The sequence below is a fragment of the Eptesicus fuscus genome, chromosome 8 (assembly GCF_027574615.1).
Source record: "Eptesicus fuscus isolate TK198812 chromosome 8, DD_ASM_mEF_20220401, whole genome shotgun sequence".
Lineage (NCBI taxonomy): Eukaryota > Metazoa > Chordata > Mammalia > Chiroptera > Vespertilionidae > Eptesicus > Eptesicus fuscus.
In genome coordinates, this window is record NC_072480.1 from 56,753,565 (window position 1) to 56,762,497 (window position 8,933).

Sequence of the window (8,933 nt, forward strand, 5' to 3'; positions counted from 1 at the left end):
TCCCTCTAGCCTGGAAAATATCAATAACACAAAGAGATTTACAGAGAAATCCACAGAGAGAAATCTCCATCCCCAATAACTTTTCTTCCAGTGTCAGTCGATAGAGAAACTCTTGTCTGCAACAACAGCCACTTTGCAAAGCCTTTTCCATGCCCTTATTATTTTTCCAGAGAAAATCACCCTGGCAACAGGAAACAGCAGTAGATCTTCTAGATAAAGAAGTTGGGCATCAACTTTGAAACAATAGGTATGGAGCTTCACTGCATGGGGAATAAAATGTGTCTCATTTTATTTTACTTCTGGTAATACTTTTCACAATAAGATTTGTCACGGAATCATAATTGCTTTTTGAACAAACAATTGCTGTACAACTTTTGTCAGAAAACTCAGAACTAACTGGATGTATTGAAACACTTTGATAATTTATTTTGGTATACCTTTGAATTTAACTTTAAATAGAACTATAAATGGACACTTGATTAATTTAAAACATCTATTAATTATTTTATTTCATAGTTCCAAGTTAGACTATCTTTTTTCAAATGCTGTCTTTGCCAATTATTAATTTTTTTGCCTTGGGTATATCATATGAACTCCCTCTATCTTGGTTTTCTCATCTATAAAAACTGAGACTAATGCAAGACTTATTATCAATCTAAGCATTAATTTGAGCATTAGACAGCTAATATATGTTAAAGGCTTAGACCAAGGCCAAGCACACATGAAAAGCATTTATGTGTACCTATCATCATTATCATCATCATTATATTTTAGCCTATTTTAATGAATCTGCATTTCTGCTATGTAGTTGCAATCTTATCTTAGGCAATTTATAATTTAAGAGTAAATATAGTATCCAAGTTCAGAATTTTTACTCTATTTCTTTCCTAAATAAGATAAAAACTCCAATTGGTAATAATCCATTTTGAATAAAGCTTTAACTAAATTGAATTCTTCCTTTGCTAAAAGTAAATTCAACTGATGTAATTCAGTTTTGAATATCCTAATACATTTATCTTGTTTATAGAAAATTTACACATGACGTGTGGCAGAGTTGGTCAAAGTAATGCAATAGTTTTATTCTTCTGCAAGACTCTAAATATACACACAGTGATGAAGGGAAGTGCAATAGGAATCTAGGTACAGAATTCAATGCTAAATAGTAATTGAAAAAGATGTGTTGCTTGGAAACTGCAGAGAACACTGCTTTGTTTCAAGTGAAGGATAATATAAATCATGCATTGAAATAGTAGAACCTTTTTAAAATTTCAACAATGCAATTGATGAGAGTTTTAATAAGCCTTGACACATAACTTGGAATAGTGCACTTCAATCATACAGATGGTTCACCAAGACAACCCACAAGCACTGATAGATTTATATGGAGGTTTAGTTACATACCTTTATGAGGCTTCAGGTTATGGTTGCATAAACTGGACTCAGATTAAAGGTACTGAAATATTCCTTCTAAGAACAAACATCCTAAAAAAAAAAAAAAACAAAAAAAAAAAAAACTGCACCTAATCAGAGGTGTCATGCATCATTGTGTTTTGAGCATAGGACTTGCTATCTAATAGCTGTTTGGTGACATTTGCAATTGGATGCAGTTATTAAACACTGTGAGATACTAATTTGTTACAAGGCAGGAGGAGTGAGTCCTTTCACTCCTTCCCAATTTGAAACATGATGACCCTGAAAGTTAATGAAAATAAAGAGATACACAGAGAGAGCAAAAATCAAAATGCCGTGGAGAGGACTACTCATCCTTTGTTTGGCTGCTTGAGGGATAAAATTTAAATACTTGCAGACAAGACCTTTGCATTGTAAAACTTTCACACCATCATTAATTTCTCCCTCTTGAAGACTCATTACATGCAAGTCTTCTCCTCTAGTCCTAAAAGTTCTTCCAAATTGAAAAATAATTGATCTGCCCGTAGAGCAGTTTCTGAAGCCCTGATACTTTGGAAATGCAATCTTTGTTTAACCCAAAACTTAATATGATCATTTCTTAGCAAACTATAAACAAAATTAAGCTTTTTTCTATGCATTAGCCATCCAAAGTTAGTTTTTAGCTCATCTTAAATAGATCAATTTACAGCAATTATAACTATAATTAGTTTAATAGAGGGGAAAACATTTTTGAGTCCTGTTGTGCACCAGCCATCCTCCTTACTTTATTTTAGTTTTTAAAAGCTCACAATGAACTGCTGAGTTGGATGGCAATTAATATTGTAATAATAAGTTATCAACCATTAAAACTGTAAATATGCCCATAATTTAGAGTAACTTTTGAATGGCTTTTGTTAACAAGAGATTTGGGTACTTTTTCCCTATTAATAAAAAAAATAAGATTAAGAATACATGCAGAAGATAATAAAAAGTTATAACTTTGATTTGAAATTGATTTATCCTGCCATGTCATACTGATGAAACTGGAGAACCAAGTCTTTATGTGATTTTTTTTCAAGCTCACTCAGCGTTCACTAGTGAGGTGAGGAGATAGCACCTTGCCAACAGCTTGGTACTTAATGAGTGTTTGTTTCTTCAGAATATGTTGTAATCAGTAATTAATTAAAATCCCAATGAGATAAAGCTAAATTTGCTTCACTTTTCAGGAAAAGGCTGATTAAGAGAACTGATGAGTCAAGGCCACAGTAGCATCCTTTTGAATTCAGGGTTAACATTGTTAGGCATATTTTACTGCTCAGTTTATTTTTCTATCTTTTGCATCCTTTAGTAAATTATATATTTATCTTTGAATGAAGACTCCTATATTTCTTGTAAATTTGATTTTTAAAATTCATATAATTTTCCAACCTAAATTACATGGTGGATTTCTTATGAAATGAATATCTGACAAACATGTTGAAAAACTAAAATACCGATAGACAACATAGGAAGAAGTAATTCACGTCCCTTCAGCTGTATGTTTTATGATATAATTACATTAGAGTAGTGAATGTAAAAAAATGAAGTATCCCTATCATTAATTAATAGTAAAGAGTGAAGCTAATGACTTTTTCAGGTAAGAACTGTTATTTAGTGGCATGGTATGTTTCATGCTGCACATAGCAAATGAAAATATATCTTGAAAATATTATTTAATAATCTATGTAAAAATAAACTAATCCTAATGGCAAATTGCTTCAACAAAATGATTGTAATGTTATCTGGAAGTGGTTGATACTCAGAATGTACAGTACTCCTGTCTTGTATCATCAGGATGATCAGCTTGCCACTGAAAGCTTTTGAAATGTTTTTCATTTCTTTGTCCTTGGGACATGATGGGGATGCTGGGAAGTAGAGAGATAATTGTAATGAAATTTTTCCCCTCTTAGGATATGAATTCACTTTAGAAATCTCCTTCCTATTCAGTGACAAGCAGCAGATGTTTTGATCAAAATAATATGAATAATAACACACAGCATGATTTTTCTTTCCTATAAAAATAAACTGCTTTCTTTTGTATTTAGAATAAAAGCTTTCACATTAGAGAGAATGGATGCTTATAAACTTGGAGCTAATCTTTGAGGAAAGCAAAATTTCCTGGCTGACTTTTTTGGCAAGGTTTTTCTTACCAATTAATTTAATTTTCACGCCATAATTTTAATTTTCACACCATCAGAGAGGCCTGTTCAAGATTGTGTTCTTAGTTTCCTTCTCCACAATTTTTTACTGAAGGCAAGCGTGTTCATAAGATAATTATATCAGCTGAAATATAATTATTTTAAATATTTTTGTTATTTCCACTTTAATCACTTAAAATTTTAATCATGCTGTATGTTTTATAATATAATTACATTAGAGTAGTGAATGTATATAATTTATAATTAGTTTTACTTATAAGAGCAGTGGGCTCTGTTTTTGTTAATTAATAAGTATCTGTCATCAAAATTTGAAGTGCTCTCCCTTATAGAACTCCTCTGGCTCTAGAAATTAACTTTCAATTTTAAAATATTTCCAGGTGAATTCCATCTTTTTCCTAATCACATTTATGGATCAAGGGTATGAATTTAGGATAAGCTTAATGGTATCTTAATGCATGAATCAAATGACTTCTTTTCATCCCTCTTTTTTGTCTTGGCATTAGATTTTACACTGTTCATTATTTAATTTTTATAAAAAACTAGTAGCCCATCGGGTGATATTGTGTGCAGTAGGCCGGGAACCGCAGCTTGCTGCTGGGAGCTGTACTGCTTCCACGGGAGCCATGTGGCTTCCGTGAGAGGCAGAAGCCAGCGTGGGCGCCAGGAGGGAACCCAGCTGCTTCTGTGGGAGGCAGGCCTGTGCTCGGCCACATAGGCTGCGGGCCAGCCTCCCTGTCCCCCAGAGGCCATCCACAGCTGGGGCATCGCCAAGGCGACGAAGCAAGTGTCCTGCCCTGGCCACTCTGTGCCCACTGCCCAGAGGCCCTCCATCACCGAGTGATGAAGCAAGCATTCCACCAGGCTGCTCACACTGCCCACTCTCAGCGGCAGCCCCCCAGGACTGGGGGACTTTGGCGAGGCTGAGTGGACTGGGCGTCGCCATCTAGTGGCTATGGGCGCCACCATCTTTGTGACGGAGTGACAGTTAATTTGAATATTACCTTTTTCTTAGGTAGGAAACTCTTGAAACTTGGCTACTTGTATAACAGTCTTTGTTGATTATCCACCTTTTGCTCTGCAGTTTCTTTCCACTGATCCTCCTGAGCATTGGTTCTCAACCTAAAGGCAATGTTTCCAAGAATTTCATCTTTAGTTGTCTTCCCTTTATATTTATCCCTGGTCTACCACAGCCACACTCTAAAGGAAAATAAATATATTCTCAACTCAGCCTGTTCACCTTTTCCACACACTCCTTTCAAGCTCTACATATTCAAAACTCAACTCAAAATCATCCTTTCTCAAGATTTCATATTCACTACCTGAGAAAATGAAGCAATCATTTACTAGTTACCCAAGCCATGCTCTCTCTCTCTCTCTCTGTCTCTGCCCCCTGACAAATCAGTAGTAAGGCATATGCAATTCTAATTCTTGATCATTTTTAAATCCCATCATCCTCTCCATCCTAATACTTTTTATTCTGACCCCATAACATTTTTCATGTAGATTATTAGAACTAGGTGACTTTCCTTTTCCCATCTTGTCCCAATCAGTCCCTTCTCACACTATCTGAGTCACCTTTCAGTGATGAATCTAATTATATTATTTTGTTTAAAATATTACCTCTGGATCAGCATTGACTAATGATTAAAATATGACCTATCAACACATTTAGGGCTTTTCATGATCTGTCTAAAACTTTATTTGTTGTTGTTGTTTTTAATCTTGTTTCTACCTGTTCTTCACAATAGGACCCAAATTAATATTTGCATCACATATGTACAAGGCCTCAAAATAGAGATAATTATTTAGTTAAAGATAGAGGTGGTTATTCAGTCAACAAATGAAATTTAATTCAAAATATTACTTTATTGCAATGAAAGATGATGAAGGAAAGCAGAATATGCCACCCCTAAATATTCTATTTATCATTTTAAATTCAAGTTATTTCAGAAATAGCCAGGGCAAGAGGATGCTCTGCCCCCACTTTGTCCCCCTGCAAACAGGAAATAAATTTCCTATATAAAAGGCACTCTCCCTGACTAGGAGGGTAGAAGACATTCTTATCACCAGACATAGAAATTTAGAGCTAAGAAATCTATATAAACAAATCTTTTTATTTCTTCACTACTTCACTAACCCAGCCCAAATGTCTTTGTCTTGTCTATTCTTCATAGATTTGTTTCCTTGTCTAAAATATATAAAAGTTGCCTGTTTTGGTTATTTCTTTGAATCTTATATCGTCATGGGGCTTCCAAATGTATGAAATTAAATGTTTTTCTCCTGTTAATCTGTTTATGTCAGTTGAATTATTAGATCAGCCAAAGAACCTAGAGAGAAGAAGGGCTCTACAATGGCAATAGTTGAATACAAGAAATAACATTTATAAATTTAGATAATATCTAATAATGTTATGTTATCAAGTCAACCACCTACTCCATCATCAATAAGTGCTTTTTAATTTTACAGTTAAGCAGCAAAATTGGATTGTCTCAAAATGCCACATCTACCATCACTGAACAATATTCATAAGGCTGCTGTGGGGAGATATATTTTCTTGATTCACCCCTTTTAATTTTTTAGAAGATAATGGTATTATATAATTGTGACTTGCATTCTGCCACTCAGATCATAGAATCAAAGGTTATAACAATTTCTAATGCCATGTTTTAATGTTATTCTTAAAAAGAACATCTTCAGATGTGTTAGTTTCAGTCTTTTCAACCCAAGAAATAATAAACCAAGAGTTTATTTTGAAAATGACATAAAATACAACTCTTGCTACATACTTTTTATGTTAAGTATCTCAGGTATGATATATTCACAATGTTTAGATAGTTAGGAACTAAGTAAAAATAGAGTAATTCATATAAAACATATGAAATTTCAGATAGACTTCCATTTTTCATGTAATTGACCATCGTTTAGGAAAAGTTCATACCCAGGTTTATAGAATTTTTTTTTTTTTAATTCAAGTGTTCACATCATTGAGATAGACTAATTTCACATGAGACACACAGATTTAAACTCTCTAAACTCATTTGGTAGCATATGCTATATTAATTTTAAAATACTCTTTTTAGTATTATTTGGTTTATATGTATGATTTGTTTGGTTAATTCCTTTACAAAATTTCAGAGATTCTGCTCCACTGTATCTTTTTCCTTTTCCCCTATCTTAAGCCAATCATCTTTTAATTTTTTCTGAATTAAAAATTTAAAAGCTTTACACTTTCTTTGTACATCAATCAAGTTTACCTGTAATTTGTACAAAATACACACATACACACACATACACACACACAAAAAAAAATAGCAAACTTACTTAATTTTATGGAATCCTATATAATAAAAGCCTAATATGCAAATCAACCAAACGGCAGAACAACCAGTGGAACAACCAGTCGCTATGACATGTATTGACCACCAGGGGACAGATGCTCAATGCAGGAGCTGCTTCCAGCCCGCAGGCCCCAAGCCAGACAAGGCGGGTGCCAGCGGGGCTCTCCTCCAATCACCCTGCTGGTCGCCCCACAGAGGGAGGTGACTGGCAGCAGCAGCAGCAGCAGTAGCAGGGGGCAGGGTCAGTAAGCGGGAGACTCCAGGCCAGCCAAGGTGAGTGCCAGCAGAGGCCCCTCCGATTGCCCCTCCAGTTGCCCCACAGATTGGCCCTGATGGCCAGCCAGGCCTAGGGATCCTACCCATGCATGGATTTCATGCATCAGGCCTCTAGTAATATTATAATCAGGATTGAGGCATATTAGATTTTATTCTTCACAGCTATGATAATTATGGACTGACTTGAGAGCCATCTGGTTCTTCACATACTAGTACAGTTGTAGCCAGGCTCTGTAGAAAACTAATCTGTGAATCAATGCTTTTCTGCAGTTTGGGATTTCAATTCAGTATTAGGTAGCCCCAGGTTTTCAGCATGATTACATTTATCTATATTTAAAGTACAAAGGAATCAACATACTGGAAAGTAATTGCTCTGTTGCCATAGGGAAAGAGATTAAGAAAACTGTCAGTTTAGGGAAGAAACTGCCTTGGTAGTAATCCTTTATATTATCTACTCTAAGCCATAAATGATTCCCTAACCTAATAGATAATTATTTCATGAACTGTTAGGTCAGAGGACATTAGCAAGATTATTAAAAAATACAACTCTTAGAAACTTTCTATATTCCTAAGGTCAGATTATTCCTTTTAAAAGTTTGTATTTGACAGCACTGAATGCAAGCAGATGCTAATGCACACAGCAGGGAGAACAATTACTAAAACCATTCATTTACTAGTGATCTCCAAGGCCCCTTCTAAATTTAAAATTCCATGTCTATGTCCAAATTAGAGTCATTTTTATTTAAATTGATAAAGCTAATCATATGTTTTAATTAAGAGACATTGCCTTGTTAAATGACTGTGTGTGAGATCAGGGAATTATGTTAATAGGAACCCCAAATTTGTCTGGAAAACCAGGGTCATGGAGCAGGCAAGACTTAGACAAGTGATAGGATCTCACAAAGCAAGTTTGCTGGCAGAGCCTACACTATGTCCTTTGTCAATTGGGCAGGGGAAATAGACAAATTTACAGAAAAGTCCAGGTGGGAACAAGAATCAGCAGAAGTAAACATGGTGTAAATAGATAAGACCAACTTAGGTTTCATGGAAAGGAAGACAAAGCAAGGTCTGCGGGTGTAAGTCTAATCTTATATTTTTCTATTAGGTGTCTCAGATTTTTCCACTTTGGTTTTGCTTCTAAGATGAGTTTCCTTAACATCCTATATAATAAAAGTCTAATATGCAAATTGTCCCCTCGGGAGGTCCTTGGACCAGGAGTTCAACTGCTTGCTATGATGTGCCCTGACCACCAGGGGGCGGCACAGAATATGGTAAGCATCAGTGACATGGCACTGGCAGCGGGAGGCAGTAGAGGTGCTGCTGGCCCCAATGGGCCCCAACGAGAGCGGGACCGTGGCGGGATGGTGGAGTAGGTGAGTGGGCAGCGCCAGGTCAAGGCAGGTGTGAGCTGGGGCCTGATCGCCCTGCTGATCACCCTGCAGAGGCGGGATGGTGGAGCAGGTGAGGGGGCGGCACCAGGCCATGGCGGGTGCCAGGCCGAGCTGTGGGGCTGCGAGGCTGGGGCCGCAAGCTGGGGCTGAGAGGTTGGGGGTGCGAGCTGGGGCCCCGATCTCCGCAGGCCACCCCGAGGGACCCCACCCGTGCACGAATTTGTGCACTGGGCCTCTAGTTATTTATGTTAGACTGTGAAAATGATTTTAGATCCATTTTGCTATTTCATAAATTCTTAATAATTGTGTATGTAAATAATTCTAGGTAATATGAACAAATT